Raw genomic sequence first — 24,400 nt, 5'->3', positions numbered from 1 at the left:
GCACATCCTTTTTCCATTTTCCCTGGGAAAGAAAACTCAGCAGTCCAGGTTGCTGATGTCAGTTTGTAGGGCTCCCTTGGGTCTATCAGGGCAGCACAAGTTTGAGGTGGGGACAACTTCGGTGTGGGGTCCATCCTTCGAAATAAGGATTCTTTGCAGTCAGGACACAGCCCAGGGCCAGGGGCCCCTTGGCACGTCCTTTTTCCATTTTCCCTGGGAAAGAAAACTCAGCAGTCCAGGTTCCTGATGTCAGTTTGTAGGGCTCCCTTGGGTCTATCAGGGCAGCACAAGTTTGAGGTGGGGACAACTTCGGTGTGGGGTCCATCCTTCGATATAAGGATTTTTTGCAGTGATGGGCCTGCCCAGGGCCAGGGGCCCCTGGGCACATCCTTTGGCCATTTTCCGTGGGAAAGAATACTCAGCAGTCCAGGTTCCTGAAGTCAGTTTGTAGGGCTCCCTTGGGTCTATCAGGGCAGCACAAGTTTGAGGTGGGGACAACTTCGGTGTGGGATCCATCCTTCGATATAAGGATTTTTCGCAGTCAGGGCCAGGGGCCCCCGAGCACATCCTTTTTCCATTTTCCCTGGGAAAGAAAACTCAGCAGTCCAGGTTCCTGATGTCAGTTTGTAGGGCTCCCTTGGGTCTATCAGGGCAGCACAAGTTTGAGGTGGGGACAACTTCGGTGTGGGGTCCATCCTTCGATATAAGGATTTTTTGCAGTCAGGGCCAGGGGCCCCCGAGCACATCCATTTTCCATTTTCCCTGGGAAAGAAAACTCAGCAGTCCAGGTTCCTGATGTCAGTTTGTAGGGCTCCCTTGGGTCTATCAGGGCAGCACAAGTTTGAGGTGGGGACAACTTCGGTGTGGGGTCCATCCTTCGATATAAGGATTTTTTGCAGTGAGGCTCCTGCCCAGGGCTAGGGGCCCCCGGGCACATCCTTTTTCCATTTTCCCTGGGAAAGAAAACTCAGCAGTCCAGGTTCCTGATGTCAGTTTGTAGGGCTCCCTTGGGTCTATCAGGGCAGCACAACTTTGAGGTGGGGACAACTTTGGTGTGGGGTCCATCCTTCGATATAAGGATTTTTTGCAGTCAGGGCCAGGGGCCCCCAGGCATATCCTTTGGCCATTTTCCCTGGGAAAGAAAACTCAGCAGTCCAGGTTCCTGATGTCAGTTTGTAGGGCTCCCTTGGGTCTATCAGGGCAGCACAAGTTTGAGGTGGGGACAACTTCGGTGTGGGGTCCATCCTTCGATATAAGGATTTTTTGCAGTCAGGGCCCTTCCCAGGGCTATGGGCCCCCGGGCACAACCTTTTTCCATTTTCCCTGGGAAAGAAAACTTAGCAGTCCAGGTTCCTGATGTCAGTTTGTAGGGCTCCCTTGGGTCTATCAGGGCAGCACAAGTTTGAGGTGGGGACAACTTCGGTGTGGGGTCCATCCTTCGATATAAGGATTCTTTGCAGTCAGGGCCCAGCTCAGGGCCAGGGGCCCCTGGGCACATCCTTTTTCCATTTTCCCTGGGAAAGAAAACTCAGCAGTCCAGGTTCCTGATGTCAGTTTGTAGGGCTCCCTTGGGTCTATCAGGGCAGCACAAGTTTGAGGTGGGGACAACTTCGGTGTGGGGTCCATCCTTCGATATAAGGATTCTTTGCAGTCAGGGCCAGCGGCCCCTGGGCACATCCTTTTTCCATTTTCCCTGGGAAAGAAAACTCAGCAGTCCAGGTTCCTGATGTCAGTTTGTAGGGCTCCCTTGGGTCTATCAGGGTAGCACAAGTTTGAGGTGGGGACAAGTTTGGTGTGGGGTCCATCCTTCGATATAAGGATTCTTTGCAGTCAGGGCCAGGGTCCCCCGGGCACATCCTTTTTCCATTTTCCCTGGGAAAGAAAACTCAGCAGTCCAGGTTCCTGATGTCAGTTTGTAGGGTTCCCTTGGGTCTATCACGGTGGCACAAGTTTGAGGTGGGGACAACATCGGTGTGGGGTCCATCCTTCGATATAATGATTCTTTGCAGTCAGGGCCAGGGGCCCCTGGGCACATCCTTTTTCCATTTTCCCTGGGAAAGAAAACTCAGCAGTCCAGGTTGCTGATGTCAGTTTGTAGGGCTCCCTTGGGTCTATCAGGGCAGCACAAGTTTGAGGTGGGGACAACTTCGGTGTGGGGTCCATCCTTCGAAATAAGGATTCTTTGCAGTCAGGACACAGCCCAGGGCCAGGGGCCCCTTGGCACGTCCTTTTTCCATTTTCCCTGGGAAAGAAAACTCAGCAGTCCAGGTTCCTGATGTCAGTTTGTAGGGCTCCCTTGGGTCTATCAGGGCAGCACAAGTTTGAGGTGGGGACAACTTCGGTGTGGGGTCCATCCTTCGATATAAGGATTTTTTGCAGTCAGGGCCAGGGGCCCCTTGGCACATCCTTTTTCCATTTTCCCTGGGAAAGAAAACTCAGCAGTCCAGGTTCCTGATGTCAGTTTGTAGGGCTCCCTTGGGTGTATCAGGGCAGCACAAGTTTGAGGTGGGGACAACTTCGGTGTGGGGTCCATCCTTCGATATAAGGATTTTTTGCAGTGAGGGCCCTTCCCCGGGCTATGGGCCCCCGGGCACAACCTTTTTCCATTTTCCCTGGGAAAGAAAACTCAGCAGTCCAGGTTGCTGATGTCAGTTTGTAGGGCTCCCTTGGGTCTATCAGGGCAGCACAAGTTTGAGGTGGGGACAACTTTGGTGTGGGGTCCATCCTTCGATATAAGGATTTTTTGCAGTCAGGGCCCTTCCCCGGGCTATGGGCCCCCGGGCACAACCTTTTTCCATTTTCCCTGGGAAAGAAAACTCAGCAGTCCAGGTTCCTGATGTCAGTTTGTAGGGCTCCCTTGGGTCTATCAGGGCAGCACAAGTTTGAGGTGGGGACAACTTCGGTGTGGGGTCCATCCTTCGATATAAGGATTTTTTGCAGTGAGGGGCCTGCCCAGGGCCAGGGGCCCCTGGGCACATCCTTTTTCCATTTTCCCTGGGAAAGAAAACTCAGCAGTCCAGGTTGCTGATGTCAGTTTGTAGGGCTCCCTTGGGTGTATCAGGGCAGCACAAGTTTGAGGTGGGGACAACTTCGGTGTGGGGTCCATCCTTCGATATAAGGATTTTTTGCAGTCAGGGCCAGGGGCCCCTTGGCACATCCTTTTTCCATTTTCCCTGGGAAAGAAAACTTAGCAGTCCAGGTTCCTGATGTCAGTTTGTAGGGCTCCCTTGGGTCTATCAGGGCAGCACAAGTTTGAGGTGGGGACAACTTCGGTGTGGGGTCCATCCTTCGATATAAGGATTTTTTGCAGTGAGGCCCCTGCCCAGGTCTAGGGGCCCCCGGGCACATCCTTTTTCCATTTTCCCTGGGAAAGAAAACTCAGCAGTCCAGGTTCCTGATGTCAGTTTGTAGGGCTCCCTTGGGTCTATCAGGGCAGCACAAGTTTGAGGTGGGGACAACTTTGGTGTGGGGTCCATCCTTCGATATAAGGATTTTTTGCAGTCAGGGCCAGGGGCCCCCGGGCATATCCTTTGGCCATTTTCCCTGAGAAAGAAAACTCAGCAGTCCAGGTTCCTGATGTCAGTTTGTAGGGCTCCCTTGGGTGTATCAGGGCAGCACAAGTTTGAGGTGGGGACAACTTCGGTGTGGGGTCCATCCTTCGATATAAGGATTTTTTGCAGTGAGGGCCCTTCCCCGGGCTATGGGCCCCCGGGCACAACCTTTTTCCATTTTCCCTGGGAAAGAAAACTCAGCAGTCCAGGTTCCTGATGTCAGTTTGTAGGGCTCCCTTGGGTCTATCAAGGCAGCACAAGTTTGAGGTGGGGACAACTTCGGTGTGGGGTCCATCCTTCGATATAAGGATTCTTTGCAGTCAGGGCCCAGCCCAGGGCTAGGGGCCCCTGGGCACATCCTTTTTCCATTTTCCCTGGGAAAGAAAACTCAGCAGTCCAGGTTGCTGATGTCAGTTTGTAGGGCTCCCTTGGGTCTATCAGGGCAGCACAAGTTTGAGGTGTGGACAACTTCGGTGTGGGGTCCATCCTTCGATATAAGGATTCTTTGCAGTCAGGGCCAGGGGCCCCTGGGCACATCCTTTTTCCATTTTCCCTGGGAAAGAAAACTCAGCAGTCCAGGTTCCTGATGTCAGTTTGTAGGGCTCCCTTGGGTCTATCTGGGCAGCACAAGTTTGAGGTGGGGACAACTTCGGTGTGGGGTCCATCCTTCGATATAAGGATTCTTTGCAGTCAGGGCCAGGGGCCCCCGGGCACAACCTTTTTCCATTTTCCCTGGGAAAGAAAACTCAGCAGTCCAGGTTCCTGATGTCAGTTTGTAGGGTTCCCTTGGGTCTATCACGGTGGCACAAGTTTGAGGTGGGGACAACATCGGTGTGGGGTCCATCCTTCGATATAATGATTCTTTGCAGTCAGGGCCAGGGGCCCCTGGGCACATCCTTTTTCCATTTTCCCTGGGAAAGAAAACTCAGCAGTCCAGGTTGCTGATGTCAGTTTGTAGGGCTCCCTTGGGTCTATCAGGGCAGCACAAGTTTGAGGTGGGGACAACTTCGGTGTGGGGTCCATCCTTCGAAATAAGGATTCTTTGCAGTCAGGACACAGCCCAGGGCCAGGGGCCCCTTGGCACGTCCTTTTTCCATTTTCCCTGGGAAAGAAAACTCAGCAGTCCAGGTTCCTGATGTCAGTTTGTAGGGCTCCCTTGGGTCTATCAGGGCAGCACAAGTTTGAGGTGGGGACAACTTCGGTGTGGGGTCCATCCTTCGATATAAGGATTTTTTGCAGTGAGGGGCCTGTCCAGGGCCAGGGGCCCCTGGGCACATCCTTTGGCCATTTTCCGTGGGAAAGAATACTCAGCAGTCCAGGTTCCTGAAGTCAGTTTGTAGGGCTCCCTTGGGTCTATCAGGGCAGCACAAGTTTGAGGTGGGGACAACTTCGGTGTGGGATCCATCCTTCGATATAAGGATTTTTCGCAGTCAGGGCCAGGGGCCCCCGAGCACATCCTTTTTCCATTTTCCCTGGGAAAGAAAACTCAGCAGTCCAGGTTCCTGATGTCAGTTTGTAGGGCTCCCTTGGGTCTATCAGGGCAGCACAAGTTTGAGGTGGGGACAACTTCGGTGTGGGGTCCATCCTTCGATATAAGGATTTTTTGCAGTCAGGGCCAGGGGCCCCTTGGCACATCCATTTTCCATTTTCCCTGGGAAAGAAAACTCAGCAGTCCAGGTTCCTGATGTCAGTTTGTAGGGCTCCCTTGGGTCTATCAGGGCAGCACAAGTTTGAGGTGGGGACAACTTCGGTGTGGGGTCCATCCTTCGATATAAGGATTTTTTGCAGTGAGGCTCCTGCCCAGGGCTAGGGGCCCCCGGGCACATCCTTTTTCCATTTTCCCTGGGAAAGAAAACTCAGCAGTCCAGGTTCCTGATGTCAGTTTGTAGTGCTCCCTTGGGTCTATCAGGGTAGCACAAGTTTGAGGTGGGGACAAATTTGGTGTGGGGTCCATCCTTCGATATAAGGATTCTTTGCAGTCCGGGCCAGGGGCCCCCGGGCACATCCTTTGGCCATTTTCCCTGGGAAAGAAAACTCAGCAGTCCAGGTTCCTGATGTCAGTTTGTAGGGTTCCCTTGGGTCTATCACGGTGGCACAAGTTTGAGGTGGGGACAACATCGGTGTGGGGTCCATCCTTCGATATAATGATTCTTTGCAGTCAGGGCCAGGGGCCCCTGGGCACATCCTTTTTCCATTTTCCCTGGGAAAGAAAACTCAGCAGTCCAGGTTGCTGATGTCAGTTTGTAGGGCTCCCTTAGGTCTATCAGGGCAGCACAAGTTTGAGGTGGGGACAACTTCGGTGTGGGGTCCATCCTTCGAAATAAGGATTCTTTGCAGTCAGGACAAAGCCCAGGGCCAGGGGCCCCTTGGCACGTCCTTTTTCCATTTTCCCTGGGAAAGAAAACTCAGCAGTCCAGGTTCCTGATGTCAGTTTGTAGGGCTCCCTTGGGTCTATCAGGGCAGCACAAGTTTGAGGTGGGGACAACTTCGGTGTGGGGTCCATCCTTCGATATAAGGATTTTTTGCAGTCAGGGCCAGGGGCCCCTTGGCACATCCTTTTTCCATTTTCCCTGGGAAAGAAAACTCAGCAGTCCAGGTTCCTGATGTCAGTTTGTAGGGCTCCCTTGGGTGTATCAGGGCAGCACAAGTTTGAGGTGGGGACAACTTTGGTGTGGGGTCCATCCTTCGATATAAGGATTTTTTGCAGTCAGGGCCAGGGGCCCCCGGGCATATCCTTTGGCCATTTTCCCTGGGAAAGAAAACTCAGCAGTCCAGGTTCCTGATGTCAGTTTGTAGGGCTCCCTTGGGTCTATCAGGGCAGCACAAGTTTGAGGTGGGGACAACTTCGGTGTGGGGTCCATCCTTCGATATAAGGATTTTTTGCAGTGAGGACCCTGCCCAGGGCTAGGGGCCCCCGGGCACATCCTTTTTCCATTTTCCCTGGGAAAGAAAACTCAGCAGTCCAGGTTCCTGATGTCAGTTTGTAGGGCTCCCTTGGGTCTATCAGGGCAGCACAAGTTTGAGGTGGGGACAACTTCGGTGTGGGGTCCATCCTTCGATATAAGGATTTTTTGCAGTGAGGCTCCTGCCCAGGGCTAGGGGCCCCCGGGCACATCCTTTTTCCATTTTCCCTGGGAAAGAAAACTCAGCAGTCCAGGTTCCTGATGTCAGTTTGTAGGGCTCCCTTGGGTCTATCAGGGCAGCACAAGTTTGAGGTGGGGACAACTTTGGTGTGGGGTCCATCCTTCGATATAAGGATTTTTTGCAGTCAGGGCCAGGGGCCCCCAGGCATATCCTTTGGCCATTTTCCCTGGGAAAGAAAACTCAGCAGTCCAGGTTCCTGATGTCAGTTTGTAGGGCTCCCTTGGGTCTATCAGGGCAGCACAAGTTTGAGGTGGGGACAACTTCGGTGTGGGGTCCATCCTTCGATATAAGGATTTTTTGCAGTCAGGGCCCTTCCCAGGGCTATGGGCCCCCAAGCACAAACTTTTTCCATTTTCCCTGGGAAAGAAAACTTAGCAGTCCAGGTTCCTGATGTCAGTTTGTAGGGCTCCCTTGGGTCTATCAGGGCAGCACAAGTTTGAGGTGGGGACAACTTTGGTGTGGGGTCCATCCTTCGATATAAGGATTTTTTGCAGTCAGGGCCAGGGGCCCCCGGGCATATCCTTTGGCCATTTTCCCTGGGAAAGAAAACTCAGCAGTCCAGGTTCCTGATGTCAGTTTGTAGGGTTCCCTTGGGTCTATCACGGTGGCACAAGTTTGAGGTGGGGACAACATCGGTGTGGGGTCCATCCTTCGATATAATGATTCTTTGCAGTCAGGGCCAGGGGCCCCTGGGCACATCCTTTTTCCATTTTCCCTGGGAAAGAAAACTCAGCAGTCCAGGTTGCTGATGTCAGTTTGTAGGGCTCCCTTGGGTCTATCAGGGCAGCACAAGTTTGAGGTGGGGACAACTTCGGTGTGGGGTCCATCCTTCGATATAAGGATTCTTTGCAGTCAGGGCCCAGCCCAGGGCCAGGGGCCCCTGGGCACATCCTTTTTCCATTTTCCCTGGGAAAGAAAACTCAGCAGTCCAGGTTCCTGATGTCAGTTTGTAGGGCTCACTTGGGTCTATCAGGGTAGCACAAGTTTGAGGTGGGGACAAATTTGGTGTGGGGTCCATCCTTCGATATAAGGATTCTTTGCAGTCAGGGCCAGGGGCCCCCGGGCACATCCTTTGGCCATTTTCCCTGGGAAAGAAAACTCAGCAGTCCAGGTTCCTGATGTCAGTTTGTAGGGTTCCCTTGGGTCTATCACGGTGGCACAAGTTTGAGGTGGGGACAACTTCGGTGTGGGGTCCATCCTTCGATATAATGATTCTTTGCAGTCAGGGCCAGGGGCCCCTGGGCACATCCTTTTTCCATTTTCCCTGGGAAAGAAAACTCAGCAGTCCAGGTTGCTGATGTCAGTTTGTAGGGCTCCCTTGGGTCTATCAGGGCAGCACAAGTTTGAGGTGGGGACAACTTGGGTGTGGGTTCCATCCTTCGATATAAGCATTCTTTGCAGTCAGGGCCAGGGGCCCCCGGGCACATCCTTTTTCCATTTTCCCTGGGAAAGAAAACTCGGCAGTCCAGGTTCCTGATGTCAGTTTGTAGGGCTCCCTTGGGTCTATCAGGGCAGCACAAGTTTGAGGTGGGGACAACTTCGGTGTGGGGTCCATCCTTTGATATAAGGATTTTTTGCAGTCAGGGCCAGGGGCCCCCGGGCACATCCTTTTTCCATTTTCCTTGGGAAAGAAAACTCAGCAGTCCAGGTTCCTGATGTCAGTTTGTAGGGCTCCCTTGGGTCTATCAGGGCAGCACAAGTTTGAGGTGGGGACAACTTCGGTGTGGGGTCCATCCTTCGATATAAGGATTCTTTGCAGTCAGTGCCAGGGCCCCCCCGGGCACATCCTTTGGCTATTATCCCTGGGAAAGAAAACTCAGCAGTCCAGGTTCCTGATGTCAGTTTGTAGGGCTCCCTTGGGTCTATCAGGGCAGCACAAGTTTGAGGTGGGGACAACTTCGGTGTGGGGTCCATCCTTCGATATAAGGATTTTTTGCAGTCAGGGCCAGGGGCCCCTGGGCACATCCTTTTTCCATTTTCCCTGGGAAAGAAAACTCAGCAGTCCAGGTTCCTGATGTCAGTTTGTAGGGCTCCCTTGGGTCTATCAGGGTAGCACAAGTTTGAGGTGGGGACAACTTCGGTGTGGGGTCCATCCTTCGATATAAGGATTCTTTGCAGTCAGGGGCAGGGGCCTCCGGGCACATCCTTTTCCCATTTTCCCTGGGAAAGAAAACTCAGCAGTCCAGGTTCTTGATGTCAGTTTGTAGGGCTCCCTTGGGTCTATCAGGGTAGCACAAGTTTGAGGTGGGGATAACTTCGGTGTGGGGTCCATCCTTCGATATAAGGATTCTTTGCAGTGAGGTCCCTGCCCAGGGCCAGGGGCCCCCGGGCACATCATTTGGCCATTTTCCCTGGGAAAGAAAACTCAGCAGTCCAGGTTCCTGATGTCAGTTTGTAGGGCTCCCTTGGGTCTATCAGGGCAGCACAAGTTTGAGGTGGGGACAATTTTGGTGTGGGGTCCACCCTTCGATATAAGGATTTTTTGCAGTGAGGGGCCTGCCCAGGGCCAGGGGCCCCTGGGCACATCCTTTGGCCATTTTCCGTGGGAAAGAATACTCAGCAGTCCAGGTTCCTGAAGTCAGTTTGTAGGGCTCCCTTGGGTCTATCAGGGCAGCACAAGTTTGAGGTGGGGACAACTTCGGTGTGGGATCCATCCTTCGATATAAGGATTTTTCGCAGTCAGGGCCAGGGGCCCCCGAGCACATCCTTTTTACATTTTCCCTGGGAAAGAAAACTCAGCAGTCCAGGTTGCTGATGTCAGTTTGTAGGGCTCCCTTGGGTGTATCAGGGCAGCACAAGTTTGAGGTGGGGACAACTTCGGTGTGGGGTCCATCCTTCGATATAAGGATTTTTTGCAGTCAGGGCCAGGGGCCCCTTGGCACATCCTTTTTCCCTTTTCCCTGGGAAAGAAAACTTAGCAGTCCAGGTTCCTGATGTCAGTTTGTAGGGCTCCCTTGGGTCTATCAGGGAAGCACAAGTTTGAGGTGGGGACAACTTCGGTGTGGGGTCCATCCTTCGATATAAGGATTTTTTGCAGTGAGGCCCCTGCCCAGGGCTAGGGGCCCCCGGGCACATCCTTTTTCCATTTTCCCTGGGAAAGAAAACTCAGCAGTCCAGGTTCCTGATGTCAGTTTGTAGGGCTCCCTTGGGTCTATCAGGGCAGCACAAGTTTGAGGTGGGGACAACTTTGGTGTGGGGTCCATCCTTCGATATAAGGATTTTTTGCAGTCAGGGCCCTTCCCCGGGCTATGGGCCCCCGGGCACAACCTTTTTCCATTTTCCCTGGGAAAGAAAACTCAGCAGTCCAGGTTCCTGATGTCAGTTTGTAGGGCTCCCTTGGGTCTATCAGGGCAGCACAAGTTTGAGGTGGGGACAACTTCGGTGTGGGGTCCATCCTTCGATATAAGGATTCTTTGCAGTCAGGGCCCAGCCCAGGGCCAGAAGCCCCTGGGCACATCCTTTTTCCATTTTCCCTGGGAAAGAAAACTCAGCAGTCCAGGTTCCTGATGTCAGTTTGTAGGGCTCCCTTGGGTCTATCAGGGCAGCACAAGTTTGAGGTGGGGACAACTTCGGTGTGGGGTCCATCCTTCGAAATAAGGATTTTTTGCAGTCAGGACACAGCCCAGGGCCAGGGGCCCCTTGGCACGTCCTTTTTCCATTTTCCCTGGGAAAGAAAACTCAGCAGTCCAGGTTCCTGATGTCAGTTTGTAGGGCTCCCTTGGGTCTATCAGGGCAGCACAAGTTTGAGGTGGGGACAACTTCGGTGTGGGGTCCATCCTTCGATATAAGGATTTTTTGCAGTCAGGGCCAGGGGCCCCCGGGCACATCCTTTTTCCATTTTCCCTGGGAAAGAAAACTCAGCAGTCCAGGTTCCTGATGTCAGTTTGTAGGGCTCCCTTGGGTCTATCAGGGCAGCACAAGTTTGAGGTGGGGACAACTTCGGTGTGGGGTCCATCCTTCGATATAAGGATTTTTTGCAGTGAGGGGCCTGCCCAGGGCCAGGGGCCCCCGGGCACATCCTTTTTCCATTTTCCCTGGGAAAGAAAACTCAGCAGTCCAGGTTGCTGATGTCAGTTTGTAGGGCTCCCTTGGGTGTATCAGGGCAGCACAAGTTTGAGGTGGGGACAACTTCGGTGTGGGGTCCATCCTTCGATATAAGGATTTTTTGCAGTCAGGGCCAGGGGCCCCTTGGCACATCCTTTTTCCATTTTCCCTGGGAAAGAAAACTCAGCAGTCCAGGTTCCTGATGTCAGTTTGTAGGGCTCCCTTGGGTCTATCAGGGCAGCACAAGTTTGAGGTGGGGACAACTTCGGTGTGGGGTCCATCCTTCGATATAAGGATTTTTTGCAGTGAGGCCCCTGCCCAGGTCTAGGGGCCCCCGGGCACATCCTTTTTCCATTTTCCCTGGGAAAGAAAACTCAGCAGTCCAGGTTCCTGATGTCAGTTTGTAGGGCTCCCTTGGGTCTATCAGGGCAGCACAAGTTTGAGGTGGGGACAACTTTGGTGTGGGGTCCATCCTTCGATATAAGGATTTTTTGCAGTCAGGGCCAGGGGCCCCCGGGCATATCCTTTGGCCATTTTCCCTGGGAAAGAAAACTCAGCAGTCCAGGTTCCTGATGTCAGTTTGTAGGGCTCCCTTGGGTGTATCAGGGCAGCACAAGTTTGAGGTGGGGACAACTTCGGTGTGGGGTCCATCCTTCGATATAAGGATTTTTTGTAGTGAGGGCCCTTCCCCGGGCTATGGGCCCCCGGGCACAACCTTTTTCCATTTTCCCTGGGAAAGAAAACTCAGCAGTCCAGGTTCCTGATGTCAGTTTGTAGGGCTCCCTTGGGTCTATCAGGGCAGCACAAGTTTGAGGTGGGGACAACTTCGGTGTGGGGTCCATCCTTCGATATAAGGATTCTTTGCAGTCAGGGCCCAGCCCAGGGCCAGGGGCCCCTGGGCACATCCTTTTTCCATTTTCCCTGGGAAAGAAAACTCAGCAGTCCAGGTTCCTGATGTCAGTTTGTAGGGCTCCCTTGGGTCTATCAGGGCAGCACAAGTTTGAGGTGGGGACAACTTCGGTGTGGGGTCCATCCTTCGATATAAGGATTCTTTGCAGTCAGGGCCAGGGGCCCCTGGGCACATCCTTTTTCCATTTTCCCTGGGAAAGAAAACTCAGCAGTCCAGGTTCCTGATGTCAGTTTGTAGGGCTCCCTTGGGTCTATCAGGGTAGCACAAGTTTGAGGTGGGGACAAATTTGGTGTGGGGTCCATCCTTCGATATAAGGATTCTTTGCAGTCAGGGCCAGGGGCCCCCGGGCACATCCTTTGGCCATTTTCCCTGGGAAAGAAAACTCAGCAGTCCAGGTTCCTGATGTCAGTTTGTAGGGTTCCCTTGGGTCTATCACGGTGGCACAAGTTTGAGGTGGGGACAACTTCGGTGTGGGGTCCATCCTTCAATATAAGAATTTTGTGCAGTCAGGGCCAGGGGCCCCCGGGCATATCCTTTGGCCATTTTCCCTGGGAAAGGAAACTCAGCAGTCCAGGTTGCTGATGTCAGTTTGTAGGGCTCCCTTGGGTGTATCAAGGCAGCACATGTTTGAGGTGGGGACAACATCGGTGTGGGGTCCATCCTTCGATATAAGGATTTTTTGCAGTGAGGCCCCTGCCCAGGGCCAGGGTCCCCCGGGCACATCCTTTTTCCATCTTCCCTAGGAAAGAAAACTCAGCAGTCCAGGTTCCTGATGTCAGTTTGTAGGGCTCCCTTGGGTCTATCAGGGCAGCACAAGTTTGAGGTGGGGACAACTTCGGTGTGGGGTCCATCCTTCGATATAAGGATTTTTTACAGTGAGGCCCCTGCCCAGGGCTATGGGCCCCCGGGCACAACCTTTTTCCATTTTCCCTGGGAAAGAAAACTCAGCAGTCCAGGTTCCTGATGTCAGTTTGTAGGGCTCCCTTGGGTCTATCAGGGCAGCACAAGTTTGAGGTGGGGACAACTTCGGTGTGGGGTCCATCCTTCGATATAAGGATTCTTTGCAGTGAGGCCCCTGCCCAGGGCCAGGGGCCCCCGGGCACATCCTTTGGCCATTTTCCCTGGGAAAGAAAACTCAACAGTCCAGGTTCCTGATGTCAGTTTGTAGGGCTCCCTTGGGTCTATCAGGGCAGCACAACTTTGGGGTGGGGACAATTTTGGTGTGGGGTCCACCCTTCGATATAAGGATTTTTTGCAGTGAGGGGCCTGCCCAGGGCCAGGGGCCCCTGGGCACATCCTTTGGCCATTTTCCGTGGGAAAGAATACTCAGCAGTCCAGGTTCCTGAAGTCAGTTTGTAGGGCTCCCTTGGGTCTATCAGGGCAGCACAAGTTTGAGGTGGGGACAACTTCGGTGTGGGATCCATCCTTCGATATAAGGATTTTTCGCAGTCAGGGCCAGTGGCCCCCGAGAACATCCTTTTTCCATTTTCCCTGGGAAAGAAAACTCAGCAGTCCAGGTTGCTGATGTCAGTTTGTAGGGCTCCCTTGGGTGTATCAGGGCAGCACAAGTTTGAGGTGGGGACAACTTCGGTGTGGGGTCCATCCTTCGATATAAGGATTTTTTGCAGTCAGGGCCAGGGGCCCCTTGGCACATCCTTTTTCCATTTTCCCTGGGAAAGAAAACTTAGCAGTCCAGGTTCCTGATGTCAGTTTGTAGGGCTCCCTTGGGTCTATCAGGGCAGCACAAGTTTGAGGTGGGGACAACTTCGGTGTGGGGTCCATCCTTCGATATAAGGATTTTTTGCAGTGAGGCCCCTGCCCAGGGCTAGGGGCCCCCGGGCACATCCTTTTTCCATTTTCCCTGGGAAAGAAAACTCAGCAGTCCAGGTTCCTGATGTCAGTTTGTAGGGCTCCCTTGGGTCTATCAGGGCAGCACAAGTTTGAGTTGGGGACAACTTTGGTGTGGGGTCCATCCTTCGATATAAGGATTTTTTGCAGTCAGGGCCAGGGGCCCCCGGGCATATCCTTTGGCCATTTTCCCTGGGAAAGAAAACTCAGCAGTCCAGGTTCCTGATGTCAGTTTGTAGGGCTCCCTTGGGTCTATCAGGGCAGCACAAGTTTGAGGTGGGGACAACTTCGGTGTGGGGTCCATCCTTCGATATAAGGATTTTTTGCAGTCAGGGCCAGGGGCCCCCGGGCACATCCTTTTTCCATTTTCCCTGGGAAAGAAAACTCAGCAGTCCAGGTTCCTGATGTCAGTTTGTAGGGCTCCCTTGGGTCTATCAGGGCAGCACAAGTTTGAGGTGGGGACAACTTCGGTGTGGGGTCCATCCTTCGATATAAGGATTTTTTGCAGTGAGGGGCCTGCCCAGGGCCAGGGGCCCCCGGGCACATCCTTTTTCCATTTTCCCTGGGAAAGAAAACTCAGCAGTCCAGGTTGCTGATGTCAGTTTGTAGGGCTCCCTTGGGTGTATCAGGGCAGCACAAGTTTGAGGTGGGGACAACTTCGGTGTGGGGTCCATCCTTCGATATAAGGATTTTTTGCAGTCAGGGCCAGGGGCCCCTTGGCACATCCTTTTTCCATTTTCCCTGGGAAAGAAAACTTAGCAGTCCAGGTTCCTGATGTCAGTTTGTAGGGCTCCCTTGGGTCTATCAGGGCAGCACAAGTTTGAGGTGGGGACAACTTCGGTGTGGGGTCCATCCTTCGATATAAGGATTTTTTGCAGTGAGGCCCCTGCCCAGGGCTAGGGGCCCCCGGGCACATCCTTTTTCCATTTTCCCTGGGAAAGAAAACTCAGCAGTCCAGGTTCCTGATGTCAGTTTGTAGGGCTCCCTTGGGTCTATCAGGGCAGCACAAGTTTGAGTTGGGGACAACTTTGGTGTGGGGTCCATCCTTCGATATAAGGATTTTTTGCAGTCAGGGCCAGGGGCCCCCGGGCATATCCTTTTTCCATTTTCCCTGGGAAAGAAAACTCAGCAGTCCAGGTTCCTGATGTCAGTTTGTAGGGCTCCCTTGGGTCTATCAGGGCAGCACAAGTTTGAGGTGGGGACAACTTCGGTGTGGGGTCCATCCTTCGATATAAGGATTCTTTGCAGTGAGGTCCCTGCCCAGGGCCAGGGGCCCCCGGGCACATCATTTGGCCATTTTCCCTGGGAAAGAAAACTCAGCAGTCCAGGTTCCTGATGTCAGTTTGTAGGGCTCCCTTGGGTCTATCAGGGCAGCACAAGTTTGAGGTGGGGACAATTTTGGTGTGGGGTCCACCCTTCGATATAAGGATTTTTTGCAGTGAGGGGCCTGCCCAGGGCCAGGGGCCCCCGGGCACATCCTTTGGCCATTTTCCGTGGGAAAGAATACTCAGCAGTCCAGGTTCCTGAAGTCAGTTTGTAGGGCTCCCTTGGGTCTATCAGGGCAGCACAAGTTTGAGGTGGGGACAACTTCGGTGTGGGATCCATCCTTCGATATAAGGATTTTTCGCAGTCAGGGCCAGGGGCCCCCGAGCACATCCTTTTTACATTTTCCCTGGGAAAGAAAACTCAGCAGTCCAGGTTGCTGATGTCAGTTTGTAGGGCTCCCTTGGGTGTATCAGGGCAGCACAAGTTTGAGGTGGGGACAACTTCGGTGTGGGGTCCATCCTTCGATATAAGGATTTTTTGCAGTCAGGGCCAGGGGCCCCTTGGCACATCCTTTTCCCCTTTTCCCTGGGAAAGACAACTCAGCAGTCCAGGTTCCTGATGTCAGTTTGTAGGGCTCCCTTGGGTCTATCAGGGAAGCACAAGTTTGAGGTGGGGACAACTTCGGTGTGGGGTCCATCCTTCGATATAAGTATTTTTTGCAGTGAGGCCCCTGCCCAGGGCTAGGGGCCCCCGGGCACATCCTTTTTCCATTTTCCCTGGGAAAGAAAACTCAGCAGTCCAGGTTCCTGATGTCAGTTTGTAGGGCTCCCTTGGGTCTATCAGGGCAGCACAAGTTTGAGGTGGGGACAACTTTGGTGTGGGGTCCATCCTTCGATATAAGGATTTTTTGCAGTCAGGGCCCTTCCCCGGGCTATGGGCCCCCGGGCACAACCTTTTTCCATTTTCCCTGGGAAAGAAAACTCAGCAGTCCAGGTTCCTGATGTCAGTTTGTAGGGCTCCCTTGGGTCTATCAGGGCAGCACAAGTTTGAGGTGGGGACAACTTCGGTGTGGGGTCCATCCTTCGATATAAGGATTCTTTGCAGTCAGGGCCCAGCCCAGGGCCAGGGGCCCCTGGGCACACCCTTTTTCCATTTTCCCTGGGAAAGAAAACTCAGCAGTCCAGGTTGCTGATGTCAGTTTGTAGGGCTCCCTTGGGTCTATCAGGGCAGCACAAGTTTGAGGTGGGGACAACTTCGGTGTGGGGTCCATCCTTCGATATAAGGATTCTTTGCAGTCAGGGCCAGGGGCCCCTGGGCACATCCTTTTTCCATTTTCCCTGGGAAAGAAAACTCAGCAGTCCACGTTCCTGATGTCAGTTTGTAGGGCTCCCTTGGGTCTATCAGGGTAGCACAAGTTTGAGGTGGGGACAAATTTGGTGTGGGGTCCATCCTTCGATATAAGGATTCTTTGCAGTCAGGGCCAGGGGCCGCCGGGCACATCCTTTGGCCATTTTCCCTGGGAAAGAAAACTCAGCAGTCCAGGTTCCTGATGTCAGTTTGTAGGGTTCCCTTGGGTCTATCACGGTGGCACAAGTTTGAGGTGGGGACAACATCGGTGTGGGGTCCATCCTTCGATATAATGATTCTTTGCAGTCAGGGCCAGGGGCCCCTGGGCACATCCTTTTTCCATTTTCCCTGGGAAAGAAAACTCAGCAGTCCAGGTTGCTGATATCAGTTTGTAGGGCTCCCTTGGGTCTATCAGGGCAGCACAAGTTTGAGGTGGGGACAACTTCGGTGTGGGGTCCATCCTTCGAAATAAGGATTCTTTGCAGTCAGGACACAGCCCAGGGCCAGGGGCCCCTTGGCACGTCCTTTTTCCATTTTCCCTGGGAAAGAAAACTCAGCAGTCCAGGTTCCTGATGTCAGTTTGTAGGGCTCCCTTGGGTCTATCAGGGCAGCACAAGTTTGAGGTGGGGACAACTTCGGTGTGGGGTCCATCCTTCGATATAAGGATTTTTTGCAGTCAGGGCCAGGGGCCCCCGGGCACATCCTTTTTCCATTTTCCCTGGGAAAGAAAACTCAGCAGTCCAGGTTCCTGATGTCAGTTTGTAGGGCTCCCTTGGGTCTATCAGGGCAGCACAAGTTTGAGGTGGGGACAACTTCGGTGTGGGGTCCATCCTTTGATATAAGGATTTTTTGCAGTGAGGGGCCGGCCCAGGGCCAGGGGCCCCCGGGCACATCCTTTTTCCATTTTCCCTGGGAAAGAAAACTTAGCAGTCCAGGTTCCTGATGTCAGTTTGTAGGGCTCCCTTGGGTCTATCAGGGCAGCACAAGTTTGAGGTGGGGACAACTTCGGTGTGGGGTCCATCCTTCGATATAAGGATTTTTTGCAGTGAGGCCCCTGCCCAGGGCTAGGGGCCCCCGGGCACATCCTTTTTCCATTTTCCCTGGGAAAGAAAACTCAGCAGTCCAGGTTCCTGATGTCAGTTTGTAGGGCTCCCTTGGGTCTATCAGGGCAGCACAAGTTTGAGGTGGGGACAACTTTGGTGTGGGGTCCATCCTTCGATATAAGGATTTTTTGCAGTCAGGGCCAGGGGCCCCCGGGCATATCCTTTTTCCATTTTCCCTGGGAAAGAAAACTCAGCAGTCCAGGTTCCTGATGTCAGTTTGTAGGGCTCCCTTGGGTGTATCAGGGCAGCACAAGTTTGAGGTGGGGACAACTTCGGTGTGGGGTCCATCCTTCGATATAAGGATTTTTTGCAGTCAGGACACAGCCCAGGGCCAGGGGCCCCCGGGCACAACCTTTTTCCATTTTCCCTGGGAAAGAAAACTCAGCAGTCCAGGTTCCTGATGTCAGTTTGTAGGGCTCCCTTGGGTCTATCAGGGCAGCACAAGTTTGAGGTGGGGACAACTTCGGTGTGGGGTCCATCCTTCGATATAAGGATTCTTTGCAGTCAGGGCCCAGCCCAGGGCCAGGGGCCCCTGGGCACATCCTTTTTCCATTTTCCCTGGGAAAGAAAACTCAGCAGTCCAGGTTGCTGATGTCAGTTTGTAGGGCTCCCTTGGGTCTATCAGGGCAGCACAAGTTTGAGGTGGGGACAACTTCGGTGTGGGGTCCATCCTTCGATATAAGGATTTTTTGCAGTCAGGGCCAGGGGCGCCTTGGCACATCCTTTTTCCATTTTCCCTGGGAAAGAAAACTTAGCAGTCCAGGTTCCTGATGTCAGTTTGTAGGGCTCCCTTGGGTCTATCAGGGCAGCACAAGTTTGAGGTGGGGACAACTTCGGTGTGGGGTCCATCCTTCGATATAAGGATTTTTTGCAGTGAGGCCCCTGCCCAGGGCTAGGGGCCCCCGGGCACATCCTTTTTCCATTTTCCCTGGGAAAGAAAACTCAGCAGTCCAGGTTCCTGATGTCAGTTTGTAGGGCTCCCTTGGGTCTATCAGGGCAGCACAAGTTTGAATTGGGGACAACTTTGGTGTGGGGTCCATCCTTCGATATAAGGATTTTTTGCAGTCAGGGCCAGGGGCCCCCGGGCATATCCTTTGGCCATTTTCCCTGGGAAAGAAAACTCAGCAGTCCAGGTTCCTGATGTCAGTTTGTAGGGCTCCCTTGGGTCTATCAGGGCAGCACAAGTTTGAGGTGGGGACAACTTCGGTGTGGGGTCCATCCTTCGATATAAGGATTTTTTGCAGTCAGGGCCAGGGGCCCCCGGGCACATCCTTTTTCCATTTTCCCTGGGAAAGAAAACTCAGCAGTCCAGGTTCCTGATGTCAGTTTGTAGGGCTCCCTTGGGTGTATCAGGGCAGCACAAGTTTGAGGTGGGGACAACTTCGGTGTGGGGTCCATCCTTCGATATAAGGATTTTTTGCAGTGAGGGGCCTGCCCAGGGCCAGGGGCCCCCGGGCACATCCTTTTTCCATTTTCCCTGGGAAAGAAAACTCAGCAGTCCAGGTTGCTGATGTCAGTTTGTAGGGCTCCCTTGGGTGTATCAGGGCAGCACAAGTTTGAGGTGGGGACAACTTCGGTGTGGGGTCCATCCTTCGATATAAGGATTTTTTGCAGTCAGGGCCAGGGGCCCCTTGGCACATCCTTTTTCCATTTTCCCTGGGAAAGAAAACTTAGCAGTCCAGGTTCCTGATGTCAGTTTGTAGGGCTCCCTTGGGTCTATCAGGGCAGCACAAGTTTGAGGTGGGGACAACTTCGGTGTGGGGTCCATCCTTCGATATAAGGATTTTTTGCAGTGAGGCCCCTGCCCAGGGCTAGGGGCCCCCGGGCACATCCTTTTTCCATTTTCCCTGGGAAAGAAAACTCAGCAGTCCAGGTTCCTGATGTCAGTTTGTAGGGCTCCCTTGGGTCTATCAGGGCAGCACAAGTTTGAGGTGGGGACAACTTCGGTGTGGGGTCCATCCTTCGATATAAGGATTTTTCGCAGTCAGGGCCAGTGGCCCCCGAGAACATCCTTTTTCCATTTTCCCTGGGAAAGAAAACTCAGCAGTCCAGGTTGCTGATGTCAGTTTGTAGGGCTCCCTTGGGTGTATCAGGGCAGCACAAGTTTGAGGTGGGGACAACTTCGGTGTGGGGTCCATCCTTCGATATAAGGATTTTTTGCAGTCAGGGCCAGGGGCCCCTTGGCACATCCTTTTTCCATTTTCCCTGGGAAAGAAAACTTAGCAGTCCAGGTTCCTGATGTCAGTTTGTAGGGCTCCCTTGGGTCTATCAGGGCAGCACAAGTTTGAGGTGGGGACAACTTCGGTGTGGGGTCCATCCTTCGATATAAGGATTTTTTGCAGTGAGGCCCCTGCCCAGGGCTAGGGGCCCCCGGGCACATCCTTTTTCCATTTTCCCTGGGAAAGAAAACTCAGCAGTCCAGGTTCCTGATGTCAGTTTGTAGGGCTCCCTTGGGTCTATCAGGGCAGCACAAGTTTGAGTTGGGGACAACTTTGGTGTGGGGTCCATCCTTCGATATAAGGATTTTTTGCAGTCAGGGCCAGGGGCCCCCGGGCATATCCTTTGGCCATTTTCCCTGGGAAAGAAAACTCAGCAGTCCAGGTTCCTGATGTCAGTTTGTAGGGCTCCCTTGGGTCTATCAGGGCAGCACAAGTTTGAGGTGGGGACAACTTCGGTGTGGGGTCCATCCTTCGATATAAGGATTTTTTGCAGTCAGGGCCAGGGGCCCCCGGGCACATCCTTTTTCCATTTTCCCTGGGAAAGAAAACTCAGCAGTCCAGGTTCCTGATGTCAGTTTGTAGGGCTCCCTTGGGTCTATCAGGGCAGCACAAGTTTGAGGTGGGGACAACTTCGGTGTGGGGTCCATCCTTCGATATAAGGATTTTTTGCAGTGAGGGGCCTGCCCAGGGCCAGGGGCCCCCGGGCACATCCTTTTTCCATTTTCCCTGGGAAAGAAAACTCAGCAGTCCAGGTTGCTGATGTCAGTTTGTAGGGCTCCCTTGGGTGTATCAGGGCAGCACAAGTTTGAGGTGGGGACAACTTCGGTGTGGGGTCCATCCTTCGATATAAGGATTTTTTGCAGTCAGGGCCAGGGGCCCCTTGGCACATCCTTTTTCCATTTTCCCTGGGAAAGAAAACTTAGCAGTCCAGGTTCCTGATGTCAGTTTGTAGGGCTCCCTTGGGTCTATCAGGGCAGCACAAGTTTGAGGTGGGGACAACTTCGGTGTGGGGTCCATCCTTCGATATAAGGATTTTTTGCAGTGAGGCCCCTGCCCAGGGCTAGGGGCCCCCGGGCACATCCTTTTTCCATTTTCCCTGGGAAAGAAAACTCAGCAGTCCAGGTTCCTGATGTCAGTTTGTAGGGCTCCCTTGGGTCTATCAGGGCAGCACAAGTTTGAGTTGGGGACAACTTTGGTGTGGGGTCCATCCTTCGATATAAGGATTTTTTGCAGTCAGGGCCAGGGGCCCCCGGGCATATCCTTTTTCCATTTTCCCTGGGAAAGAAAACTCAGCAGTCCAGGTTCCTGATGTCAGTTTGTAGGGCTCCCTTGGGTCTATCAGGGCAGCACAAGTTTGAGGTGGGGACAACTTCGGTGTGGGGTCCATCCTTCGATATAAGGATTCTTTGCAGTGAGGTCCCTGCCCAGGGCCAGGGGCCCCCGGGCACATCATTTGGCCATTTTCCCTGGGAAAGAAAACTCAGCAGTCCAGGTTCCTGATGTCAGTTTGTAGGGCTCCCTTGGGTCTATCAGGGCAGCACAAGTTTGAGGTGGGGACAATTTTGGTGTGGGGTCCACCCTTCGATATAAGGATTTTTTGCAGTGAGGGGCCTGCCCAGGGCCAGGGGCCCCCGGGCACATCCTTTGGCCATTTTCCGTGGGAAAGAATACTCAGCAGTCCAGGTTCCTGAAGTCAGTTTGTAGGGCTCCCTTGGGTCTATCAGGGCAGCACAAGTTTGAGGTGGGGACAACTTCGGTGTGGGATCCATCCTTCGATATAAGGATTTTTCGCAGTCAGGGCCAGGGGCCCCCGAGCACATCCTTTTTACATTTTCCCTGGGAAAGAAAACTCAGCAGTCCAGGTTGCTGATGTCAGTTTGTAGGGCTCCCTTGGGTGTATCAGGGCAGCACAAGTTTGAGGTGGGGACAACTTCGGTGTGGGGTCCATCCTTCGATATAAGGATTTTTTGCAGTCAGGGCCAGGGGCCCCTTGGCACATCCTTTTCCCCTTTTCCCTGGGAAAGACAACTCAGCAGTCCAGGTTCCTGATGTCAGTTTGTAGGGCTCCCTTGGGTCTATCAGGGAAGCACAAGTTTGAGGTGGGGACAACTTCGGTGTGGGGTCCATCCTTCGATATAAGTATTTTTTGCAGTGAGGCCCCTGCCCAGGGCTAGGGGCCCCCGGGCACATCCTTTTTCCATTTTCCCTGGGAAAGAAAACTCAGCAGTCCAGGTTCCTGATGTCAGTTTGTAGGGCTCCCTTGGGTCTATCAGGGCAGCACAAGTTTGAGGTGGGGACAACTTTGGTGTGGGGTCCATCCTTCGATATAAGGATTTTTTGCAGTCAGGGCCCTTCCCCGGGCTATGGGCCCCCGGGCACAACCTTTTTCCATTTTCCCTGGGAAAGAAAACTCAGCAGTCCAGGTTCCTGATGTCAGTTTGTAGGGCTCCCTTGGGTCTATCAGGGCAGCACAAGTTTGAGGTGGGGACAACTTCGGTGTGGGGTCCATCCTTCGATATAAGGATTCTTTGCAGTCAGGGCCCAGCCCAGGGCCAGGGGCCCCTGGGCACACCCTTTTTCCATTTTCCCTGGGAAAGAAAACTCAGCAGTCCAGGTTGCTGATGTCAGTTTGTAGGGCTCCCTTGGGTCTATCAGGGCAGCACAAGTTTGAGGTGGGGACAACTTCGGTGTGGGGTCCATCCTTCGATATAAGGATTCTTTGCAGTCAGGGCCAGGGGCCCCTGGGCACATCCTTTTTCCATTTTCCCTGGGAAAGAAAACTCAGCAGTCCACGTTCCTGATGTCAGTTTGTAGGGCTCCCTTGGGTCTATCAGGGTAGCACAAGTTTGAGGTGGGGACAAATTTGGTGTGGGGTCCATCCTTCGATATAAGGATTCTTTGCAGTCAGGGCCAGGGGCCGCCGGGCACATCCTTTGGCCATTTTCCCTGGGAAAGAAAACTCAGCAGTCCAGGTTCCTGATGTCAGTTTGTAGGGTTCCCTTGGGTCTATCACGGTGGCACAAGTTTGAGGTGGGGACAACATCGGTGTGGGGTCCATCCTTCGATATAATGATTCTTTGCAGTCAGGGCCAGGGGCCCCTGGGCACATCCTTTTTCCATTTTCCCTGGGAAAGAAAACTCAGCAGTCCAGGTTGCTGATATCAGTTTGTAGGGCTCCCTTGGGTCTATCAGGGCAGCACAAGTTTGAGGTGGGGACAACTTCGGTGTGGGGTCCATCCTTCGAAATAAGGATTCTTTGCAGTCAGGACACAGCCCAGGGCCAGGGGCCCCTTGGCACGTCCTTTTTCCATTTTCCCTGGGAAAGAAAACTCAGCAGTCCAGGTTCCTGATGTCAGTTTGTAGGGCTCCCTTGGGTCTATCAGGGCAGCACAAGTTTGAGGTGGGGACAACTTCGGTGTGGGGTCCATCCTTCGATATAAGGATTTTTTGCAGTCAGGGCCAGGGGCCCCCGGGCACATCCTTTTTCCATTTTCCCTGGGAAAGAAAACTTAGCAGTCCAGGTTCCTGATGTCAGTTTGTAGGGCTCCCTTGGGTCTATCAGGGCAGCACAAGTTTGAGGTGGGGACAACTTCGGTGTGGGGTCCATCCTTCGATATAAGGATTTTTTGCAGTGAGGCCCCTGCCCAGGGCTAGGGGCCCCCGGGCACATCCTTTTTCCATTTTCCCTGGGAAAGAAAACTCAGCAGTCCAGGTTCCTGATGTCAGTTTGTAGGGCTCCCTTGGGTCTATCAGGGCAGCACAAGTTTGAGGTGGGGACAACTTTGGTGTGGGGTCCATCCTTCGATATAAGGATTTTTTGCAGTCAGGGCCAGGGGCCCCCGGGCATATCCTTTTTCCATTTTCCCTGGGAAAGAAAACTCAGCAGTCCAGGTTCCTGATGTCAGTTTGTAGGGCTCCCTTGGGTGTATCAGGGCAGCACAAGTTTGAGGTGGGGACAACTTCGGTGTGGGGTCCATCCTTCGATATAAGGATTTTTTGCAGTCAGGACACAGCCCAGGGCCAGGGGCCCCCGGGCACAACCTTTTTCCATTTTCCCTGGGAAAGAAAACTCAGCAGTCCAGGTTCCTGATGTCAGTTTGTAGGGCTCCCTTGGGTCTATCAGGGCAGCACAAGTTTGAGGTGGGGACAACTTCGGTGTGGGGTCCATCCTTCGATATAAGGATTCTTTGCAGTCAGGGCCCAGCCCAGGGCCAGGGGCCCCTGGGCACATCCTTTTTCCATTTTCCCTGGGAAAGAAAACTCAGCAGTCCAGGTTGCTGATGTCAGTTTGTAGGGCTCCCTTGGGTCTATCAGGGCAGCACAAGTTTGAGGTGGGGACAACTTCGGTGTGGGGTCCATCCTTCGATATAAGGATTTTTTGCAGTCAGGGCCAGGGGCCCCTTGGCACATCCTTTTTCCATTTTCCCTGGGAAAGAAAACTTAGCAGTCCAGGTTCCTGATGTCAGTTTGTAGGGCTCCCTTGGGTCTATCAGGGCAGCACAAGTTTGAGGTGGGGACAACTTCGGTGTGGGGTCCATCCTTCGATATAAGGATTTTTTGCAGTGAGGCCCCTGCCCAGGGCTAGGGGCCCCCGGGCACATCCTTTTTCCATTTTCCCTGGGAAAGAAAACTCAGCAGTCCAGGTTCCTGATGTCAGTTTGTAGGGCTCCCTTGGGTCTATCAGGGCAGCACAAGTTTGAATTGGGGACAACTTTGGTGTGGGGTCCATCCTTCGATATAAGGATTTTTTGCAGTCAGGGCCAGGGGCCCCCGGGCATATCCTTTGGCCATTTTCCCTGGGAAAGAAAACTCAGCAGTCCAGGTTCCTGATGTCAGTTTGTAGGGCTCCCTTGGGTCTATCAGGGCAGCACAAGTTTGAGGTGGGGACAACTTCGGTGTGGGGTCCATCCTTCGATATAAGGATTTTTTGCAGTCAGGGCCAGGGGCCCCCGGGCACATCCTTTTTCC

Source organism: Lonchura striata, chromosome 26 (genome assembly GCF_050655825.1).
Source record: "Lonchura striata isolate lonStrDom1 chromosome 26, ASM5065582v1, whole genome shotgun sequence".
NCBI lineage: Eukaryota > Metazoa > Chordata > Aves > Passeriformes > Estrildidae > Lonchura > Lonchura striata.
Note: the sequence above shows the minus strand (reverse complement) of the source record.